Source organism: Bombina bombina, chromosome 4 (assembly GCF_027579735.1).
Source record: "Bombina bombina isolate aBomBom1 chromosome 4, aBomBom1.pri, whole genome shotgun sequence".
Taxonomy (NCBI): Eukaryota; Metazoa; Chordata; class Amphibia; order Anura; family Bombinatoridae; genus Bombina; species Bombina bombina.
Genome location: NC_069502.1, coordinates 799,326,456 through 799,336,577, shown reverse-complemented (window position 1 = coordinate 799,336,577; position 10,122 = coordinate 799,326,456). Strand labels below are relative to the sequence as shown.

The 10,122-nt window shown below is 33.1% G+C and overlaps 1 long non-coding RNA gene across 1 annotated transcript in view; it reads left to right on the top strand.

Annotated features, from left to right (window-relative positions):
- The window catches only part of LOC128657026 (uncharacterized), a 7,397-nt gene extending 490 nt beyond the window's left edge, over window positions 1–6,907 (top strand). Inside the window, exons 2-3 of the long non-coding RNA XR_008402078.1 lie at window positions 5,031–5,093; window positions 5,444–6,907. This is a non-coding gene — a long non-coding RNA (uncharacterized LOC128657026). The remainder of the gene's footprint in view (window positions 1–5,030; window positions 5,094–5,443) is intronic.
- Window positions 6,908–10,122: the final 3,215 nt, after the last annotated feature.

Here is a 10,122-nt window from a genome sequence, read left to right as displayed (position 1 = left end):
GTTAGGGGAAGTTCGAAGCCTTTTAGAGTTTGTTCAGGACTTAAATAAGCCAGTGGCAGGCTTGAAATTCACTCAGAACATGAGTGAAGTAGGCATCCAGTTCATAGATACTTTTCTATATGTGGAAAATGGGTTCCTCAAAACAGACGTATATGTTAAACTGACCAATAAAATTAATGTGTTACAATATGACAGTTGCTATCCAACTAGTACGCTTAGAGCAATACCTAGAAGCCAACTTGTAAGGATAAAAAGAATTGTAATGAATAGCGAGAAACGTGAACAAAGATTAAAAGAAATGGCCATGAAATTTACCTCAAGGGGTTACCCAAATAAATGAATTAAGGAACAATTAAGAGAGCTAAAAAAAAAAATGAGCAAACTAATAATAAGGTAAGTAAAGATAATAGGGACAGGATGATTTTTGTAACAGAATATAACGATCTAGGTCACAAAATTACTAACATACTTAAAAAGTACTGGTATATTCTCAAATAGTGTAACCGAAATGTAAGCAGTATAACAGCATACAAGAGAAATTTAAGTCTCAAAGACACCTTAGTTCACGCAGACATAGGTAGTGGTAGAACTAGCTTTCAGAAAACCATTGGACAGACCAGAACTGGGTGCTACCCCTATTTAAATTGTAGCCACTGCAGCTCCATAATCAAAGGCGAAAATTTCCTTCACCCCATAAATGGGATTAAATTTAAGATTAGAGAACACTTAACCTGTAGATCCTCTTTTGTAATACACATCATCAAATGCCCATGTCCTAGGATTTATGTAAGCCAGACCTGCAGGGAAGCCAGAGAACGAATTACTGAACAAAAGTCCAACATCAGAACAAAAATAAAGATGCACTTCTTTCCTCTCCATGGGTCACAATATTAGTCAACGTAGGTTTCAAGTTATAGAGCATGTGACTAAACTTAGGAGGGGAGTTGATAGGGAATTGCTACCCAAGAAAAGAGAAATGTTTTGTATAAAAAAAACTGGATACGCTTGCCCCTAGGAGTTTAAACATGGATTTTGATTACTCTATTAATATAAGTTACCTTCCCAGTGCCCAGAGGCAGAACTTATTTTTATTTTCTGCAATGAGATTTTTTTTTATTGAAAATTTTTCTGCAGTGTCTCACTCCACACATAATATACACATAATATACACATATATATATATATATATATATATATATATATATATATATATATATACACATATATACACAAAAACACATACATACACACATATACATATACACACACACAGACATACACACCCACATACTCCTCTTTGGAGCATGAGTTTTCTTTGTCCTTTCTGGGAGATTATTACTACTGATGCCAGTCTGTCTTTCTGGTGAGCAGTATGGGGCAATCTGAAAGCTCAGGGAGTATGCTCTGCACAGGAAGCTTCTCTCCCTATCAATATTCTGGAGCTCAGAGCCATCTTCAATGCTCTTTTGGTGTGGCCCCAGTTATGCTCTGTCTGTTTTATTCGATTTCAGTCAGACAACATAACTACATTGGCATATGTCAATCTTTAAGGAGGAACACACAGTGTATTAGCGATGAAGGAAGTAACTCGCATTCCGGGTGGAATGTTACTAATGTCTTATATCGGCAATCCATATTTCAGGAGTGGAAAAATGGCAAGCGGATTATCTACATCAAAAAACTCTTCATTCAGGAAATTGTACTTTGTGGGGTTCCCCAGAACTAGACCTTATGGCATCTTGTCTCAATTTCAATCTTGTCTCAATTTCAAAACAAGATATGGATCGAGGTCAAGGGATCCTCAAGCAGATTTCACAGATGCATTCGCATTTCCTTGGGGTTACAGACTTGTTTATCTGTTTTTATCCGTTTCCCTCGATTGTGCTCCTTCCTTGTGTGATAGCGAGACTCAAATGAAAGAGGGTCCCCGCATCTCATATCTCCAGCGTGGCTTCGCAGGACCTTGTACAAGGATCTAATAACCTTAACATCTGCTCCTCCAGGGCGTCTTCCACAAAGATGGCTCAGGGTCCTTTCTTTTATCAAAATCTAGATTCTCTGAGACTAACCGCATGGAGATTGAACAGAGGATTTTAGCTCAGAGAGTGTTTTCTGAGACTGTAATTGATACCTTAATGTAGGTGCGCAAACCTTTCACTAGATGTAAATATCACAAGGTGTGGAAGATATTCTTATCCTGGTGTGTGGAACATGTTTTTTCCTGGCACAGGGTGAATATACCACACATTCTTCAGTTTTTACAAGAGGGACTTGATAAGGGTCTATCAGCTAGTTATCTTAAGGGTCAGATCTCTGCTCTTTCTGGTTTGTTACATAGAAAGTTGGCATATTTCCCTGATGTTCAATCTTTTATTCAAGTCATGGTTAGAATCAAACCTGTCTTCAAATCAATTGCTCCTTCTTGTAGTCTGAATCGTTCTTAAGGTTTTGCAACACGCTCCGTTTGAGGCTATAAAATCTATTGATATTAAGTTACTATCTTGGAAAATTTTATTTTCGTTAGCCATCTCTTCCACTTGCAGAGTTTCTGAATTATATTCTCTTCAGTGTGACCCCCCCCCCCCTTACCTGGTTTTTCTTTAGAATTGGAAAAATACACAAATATTAAATACAAAAGAGGGCCTATATTTATTCAAATGAAAACAATGTGGGACACAATTTTATCTAATAAAAAAAATAGCACACAGCACCAAAAGTTACACACAAGCTCTCTAATAGATAACGATCACCTAACTAGATCGCTAATATATAAGAAATGCAAAGAAATAGGAGTGCCTAACAAGGCTAAAGTGTGAATAAAATAAAGAGTGTATAAATTCAAAAATATATATGTAATACAGTAGATTCAAAACATATCAGGTAAAATATAAAAATAATAAAATGTAAAAGATAATAATACAAAGTCAGTACACCTATAAGAAACAATCGGACCTAAACAGTGCCTGGTATAATCATGTGGTTGAAGTGTGGTGTAATAAGTGCAAAACAGTCATAAAAAGTCCAATAAAGTTCCCAAATAGATCCAAGTAGTGTAGAAATCCTCAGGGAAAAATATGTGTGGAAAGGAGAATTTAAAAAAAATGTGTGTGTGTATATGTGTGTCCCAAAAAAGGAAAAAATAAAAATTTAAAAATGGGGGAAAAAAGGAAGTAACAATTCATATGATCCTATAACATGATAATCCTAAAGTGAAATTATATCCGTGATATCCTCGTGATTCATAACAAGGGGAAAAAAACTGGAAAAAACAAACAATGAATGTGCAAAACCGAAGTGATAATTGTCCTGCCCTGTGATGTATATTTGGCTTACCAGACTCACACCCAAAAGGAATTGCGGGAAAACTCGAGCTGTATTGTCTCAATAGGCTGACACGTTTCAGCCCTGTACAGGGCCTTTTTCAAGACTATATGGTCTATAGATATATGAAAATAGAGATATTTTAAATGAGATAGAAATAGATATAGAGTATACAGGAAGATAGAGTGAAAGTTAAATATATAGATAAAAAGAGAGATATGTATAAGAAAGAGAGTGAGTGAGTGAGAGTAATAGATATATAGTGAGAGAGGAGAGAGAAATTGAGATAGATTGGATGAGTGAGGGGGAGAGTGAGCAAGATATAGAGATAGTGAGATTGCTAGAGATAGAGAAAGCTTGAGAGAGAAAATTGGTTAATGAGAGGGAGAGAGACAGAGCTATATAAAGAGAGATAGAGAGACGTAGAGACAGATAAAGAAAGAGAGAGAAAATGCTGGGACAAACAGAGAGAAAAATAGAAAAAGATACAGAAATGTAAAATAAAAATACATATAGATATAAATTAAGAGAGAGAAATATACAGATAGATAAATTATGAGATATAGAGGAGAGAGAGAATGGCATAGATAGATATAGACCGATTGTGAAATAGAGGAGAAACGGAGATAGTGGGGAGATAGAAAGAAGAGGCAGAGAAATAAAGATAGACAGAGAGAGAATTAATACAGGACCAATAAACTTTTAAAAATATAAATCAATATAAGTTTATTATTAAATAATATTTATTTTTAAATGTATTAAATATTTTTTTTTTTAAAAAATTAAATTTTTATTAGTTTTTTTTAATTTATTTAATTTTACTCTCAGAACAAAATAATTAGTTAGAACTTATCCAAAAATAATACTCATATATACAATGAACTATGTGGATTTCAGCCCTTATCTCTTCCTTGAAAAGAAAATTTAATAAATTAATTTTTTTAAGATAATTTGTAAATCAAGATACTATTGCAAAGAATGACTTTACATTCCTGATCAATGATTATAAATAGATAATACAACTTTTTACTAACATGTGACTGCTAATCAACTAAAAATGTGGATGGGGATAATTTTGACATATGTTATAAAATTATGAATTAAAATCAAACTGGTATCAATAAAAAGGAAAGAAAATACATTTTTATTTTAAGGGACATTGTAAACTATATTATTATTTGCAATCTGGCATTTTTTATGTAAAGATTTATATTTTTGATTAACATTGGGCTGCATTTTATACTCTTAACATAGTCCAAATGTATCAGATGTAGGATGAAGTCTACAGATTGCAGCTGCTATTGTTTGTTTAATCTGTCTTTTCATATGCAGGGAAGGATGGTGGAGAAAGTGTCGGTTTATACTTCTTTCCCAGCACCTTTTACTATGTGTCTCACCCTAACCTCATCAATAGTTCTAAAATTAGATTTTTTTAATTCTTTAATTTATAAGGTTTTATACTGGAATTACAGTGCAGTATTTATGCATTTTCATCTTTTGTGTCATTTTAATTACATGCATTTTTATGGGAATAGGTGTACACTGTCACTTTAAATATACATATTTTCTTTAAATTGGTATGATTTTATAATTTAATATTACATTTTTCCAATAAATTTGTAAAATATTATATTACATCCATAATTAATATGTTTATTAATTAAAAAAAAATATTCTGAAATGTGTGTTTTATTTTTTCTCTTCTATAGGTATTGTATGATATAAATTCAAGAAGTTGACTAACATCTAATCTTTGGATTATTACATTTTTGGTAAGTAATTTAAAAAAAAAAAAAATATATATATATATATAAATATATATATGAACATAAACTAATTAAAGTTTATGTAATATTAATAAGTTATTACACGGCATGATATATAATATGGTTGACAGTATTTGGAGATGAATAACATTATCAATCTTAAAATCAATAATTTTTATAATTTACCTTTAGGAGAATTTTCAACAACTTCAACATAATTATCTTAAATTCCTTTTATGGACGTGTTTTAAAAAAGACTTCATTGAATATTTTCAATATCGTTAACACTGATAACTAATAATTCTAAATAAAACTGTTAACATTATAACTAGAAATTTGTTTGTTTTTTTCTCCAGATATAATAGTAATATGCCTGACTGCATAGTAATTGGTTGCACCACCTCTACCAGAAGAGGAAGATCGAATCCTAACGTTTCACTTCATGTGTTTCCAAAAACACATGAAAAAATAAGAATTTGGTTGAAACAAACCAATCAATATAAATATGATGAACTCGAACAAATGGTACAACTGATTTTTGACACAAACAAGACTACCCGTTACCGTATGTGTTCAGTACATTTTCATCATGAATGCTACTATACTCATGGTGTTAATAAAAAATTAATGGCAAGTGCAGTACCTACAATATTTCCATCAATAATGTCAAATTCTGGAACTATATTACCCAGTTCCTCACAACATACAGATGTATCTGAAGTTGTACCCGAAGCTTCTACTTCGTCCTCTATTAATACCTTTTTAATTAAAACTAGACCACGTATTGACATCTGCCATGCATGTGGACACCAACGTAACATTACAAAATCAGACACATCAACGAATACGGAAATTATAATTACCCAAGACGAATATACTCAATTCAATCCTTATTATGGTACTTTGAGTGCCAGTGTTCAAACGGCAAAAAATTTAGGAAAGCATAGCAAGAGTACTTCATCTCATGATTTTGTTAAAAAGAATGAAAAATATACATGGACAATGGGAGATGTGTCCTCTGAAACTATGATTCAAGACAGTACTGGATTTGGAACAACACAAACCAGTCTAAATAAGGCAGAGAACAGATTTTAGTGATATTGATGTAAACACTCAATCTGGACAAAAAGGTTAGACAAGGAACAAGATATACTTAATAAATATGTAGTTGCCAGATTTTCAGGGTTGGATAAATGTATTGAAAGTTTTTTTTAATCTTTCTCTTTATTATTTTGTCACAGGACAAGCATAACTGAAAATAACAATGTAAGTCTAGGTGGAACTTAAACTAGAATTAACATATAATGTCTCAAATAACAGATTACACATAACATAATAAAAAGAAGCAAAGAAAAACTTTTGCCAATGTCATTCATATATTTAACAGAGAATTTCTCATCTCTGTAAAATCTCTTTATTTACTGAAATCGAGTTCCATGGAATAAGCAGGGAGAAACATACCATCTTAATTTCCAGTCCATACCTCTGGGAACCTGCCATTTAAAATATTTTGTTGAAAATAGATTTACGGAAAATGAGGATCAGTTGAATCTGTGTCCCGATTGTCATATTTCAGGTGACTCCCTTCCATTTCTCAAAGAACTGTTTTACCTGTGTGACCTGATAACTATTCAAATTAAACTGTTCTATTATTATTTGAGTGTATATCTGTTTAATAAACTCTGAAATGTTTGGAGCATGTTTAGTTTTCCATGTTGTTAATATCAGTTTAAGATCTACCAGTATTGCCGTGTTGCTCAATTTATTATTGGCGAGGTTGCCTTCCACTTTAAATAAAAAAAATATATGTTTGGCCTGAAGTTGTGGTTTGTGTTCCAAAAATGTATTAAGCCAGAATTCAACTTTATACCAAAATTGTAAAATATTTGGCAGGACCAGAAACAATGCAAGATGCCTAATTTGATTTGCATCTCGAACATACATTATCTTTTTTCTGTACCATTTTGCAATTTTATAAGGGGGTTAAATATACAGTATATACTAATTTTATGTGCGACTCTTTCCATGTAGTTGGAGTATTAGTTTTCTCCATCAGTTTAAGCAAAAAAGGGGGTTAAATAAACTAGCGCTTAAGAGTTAATATCCCTTGCCCTATTCTCCTACTATCTACTTCCCAGATAGAAAGGTGTATAAAGTGAAAAAGTTATGGAGATTAGGCGCTTAATCTGCAAAAGGGATAAAGGTGTGTATGGAGGTCGTTAGCTAAATATGTAGAAAAAACTGGACCTTGGACAGAATAAGTGAAAAATTCTTCTACAATTTATTTTCAAAATAAAAACATGATAATACCAAGATAAAATAAATCACAATCCCTAAGTGTTGCAACACTATATCGATCAATTCATAAAATTTCTAAAATTCAGATATACATTTGTTTCATAGGCTGTTAGGAATAATGAAAAAAGAAATCGGTTAACCACTCTGATATGACCTGAATAAAAAATAAAAAGTTAGAAAACAAAATAGGATATTTGAACAAAAGGACTCTAGGACCCAGTGGAAAAGAGAAACAGAAACAGTGAATGGACCAATGGAAATCAAGTCAGTGCTATATAAAGGTGTAAGGTGTGATCACACTTTATCTTGATAAAGCCAGGGTTGCTGGCGAAACATGTTGATATCTGTGTGAACACCAAGAAAGAAAAAGCCTGTTTTTTTCCTGCGTACAGAAGTACTTAAGTGCAGGAGATTGAGGAACTACAAACACAAAAGCTAACTTGCGCAAGTTACAGAAACAAAAGGATTGTCTACAGTTTGGTGCTGTAATCAGAGCACTTCTACAAAGACCAGTGACAAGGTAACACAAAGAAAATTACCTACCGGAACCCCTTGTCTGAGAGTCAAACTGAGGACACATAGGAACCGCTGGGAAGCCGTGAGTAGTAACAGCTCACAAGAGAGGGTAAGAAAATCACCCCTAAACACTGTTTGGAACATTCCTTTTCTACAAATTAAGCTCACTGAGGATACAAAGAGGTAACTGTGAAACCGTAATATATCACAACATAAATATAAGGATAAAGAACACAGCCCTCAGTAATTTATCTCCAATTACTTATAAATGCTTTGATGAACTTTTTAGATACACAAAATTACAACCAATATAAGTAAACAGCCATTGTGGGGACACCATTTATAATCTTGCATTTAAATTGTTTTAACTAATTGTTAGTTTTTGCTACATATTTGTAATTTTAAAGTTGATGAAATATAGATATAAAATATCAAATAGAGACAAATATTATTAATTGTGTTGAAATAAAAGAATACATTCTATCTAAAATCTTTGAACAAAGGATACAAAAGAGCAGATAAATCCTTTTATTTGTGTATGAAACAAATGTATATCTGAATTTTAGAAATTTTATGAATTGATCGATATAGTGTTGCAACACTTAGGGATTGTGATTTATTTTATCTTGGTATTATCATGTTTTTATTTTGAAAATAAATTGTAGAAGAATTTTTCACTTATTCTGTCCAAGGTCCAGTTTTTTCTACATATTTAGCTAACGACCTCCATACACACCTTTATCCCTTTTGCAGATTAAGCGCCTAATCTCCATAACTTTTTCACTCCATCAGTTTAAGACTTTGCTTAAAGGGACAGTCAACACCAGAATTATTGTTGTTTTAAAAGATAAATAATCACTTAATTACCCATTCCCCAGTTTTGCTTAACCAACAGTTATAATAATACACATTTTACCTTTAACATAGAGATTGGAGTTATCCACATATCCAATTTGTTTTTGCATTCCTCCAAAAAAAACATGGAAAATGTATATATAAATTTAATATATACCACTATACAGTTTTTTTTTTAACTAAATTTAATACCCAAACATTTGCTTTGATTTATGTTACAGGAACTTCCCAGACACAAAGGTATAAGCAAATACTTTTATTATATATGTCAAATACCAGGTTAAAGTACATACACCTAGATTACGAGTTTTGCAGTAAGATGGCCTTACCGCAAAACGACTTATGTAAACTTCGTAAACCCTTTTTTCTATGGGACTTCCATAGCGCTGGTATTACGAGTCTGTCCTGGGAGGCCAGAAAGTGAGCGGTACACCCTATACCTCCAAGATTCCTAACGCATTCTAAAGTCAGTAGTTATGAGTTTTACACTACAACGCCGTAGCATAAAACTCATAACTAAAGTGCTAGAAAGTACACTAACACCCATAAACTACCTATTAACCCCTAAACCGAGGCCCTCCCACATCGCAAATACTAAAATAAATTTTTTAACCCCTAATCTGCCGCTCCGGACATCGCCGCCACTATAATAAACATATGAACCCCTAAACCGCCGTACTCCCGCATCGCAAACGCTAGTTAAATAGTATTAACCCCTAATCTTCTGTCCCTAACCTCGCCGTCACCTTAAATAAATTAAATTAGCTAAATCACAAAAAACAAACAAACACTAAATTACAGAAAATAAAAAAACAAATTACAGATCTTTAAACTAATTACACCTAATCTAATAGCCCTATCTAAATACCCCCCCCACCAAATAAAAGACCCCTAGCCTAAACTAAACTATCAATAGCCCTTAAAAGGGCCTTTTGCGGGGCATTGCCCCAAAGTAATCCGCTCTTTTACCTGTAAAAAAAAATAATACAAACAACTCCCCCAACAGTAAAACCCACCACCCACACAACCAACCCCCCAAATAAAATACTAACTAAAAAAAACCTAAGCTTCCCATTGCCCTGAAAAGGGCATTTGGATGAGCATTGCCCTTAAAAGAGCAGTTATCTCTATTGCAGGCCCAAACCCTAACCTAAAAATAAAACCCACCCAATACACGCTTAAAAAGTCCTAACACTAACCCCCTGAAGATCGACTTAATGTTCTAAAGACCGGACATTCATCCTTAAGGAAGCGGTAGAAGTCTTCATCCAACTGGGCCGAAGTCCTCAACAAAGCTGGGCGAAGTTGAACGAAGGTACCTTTAAGTGACGTCTTGAAGATGGACCCACTCCGCATCGGATGGATG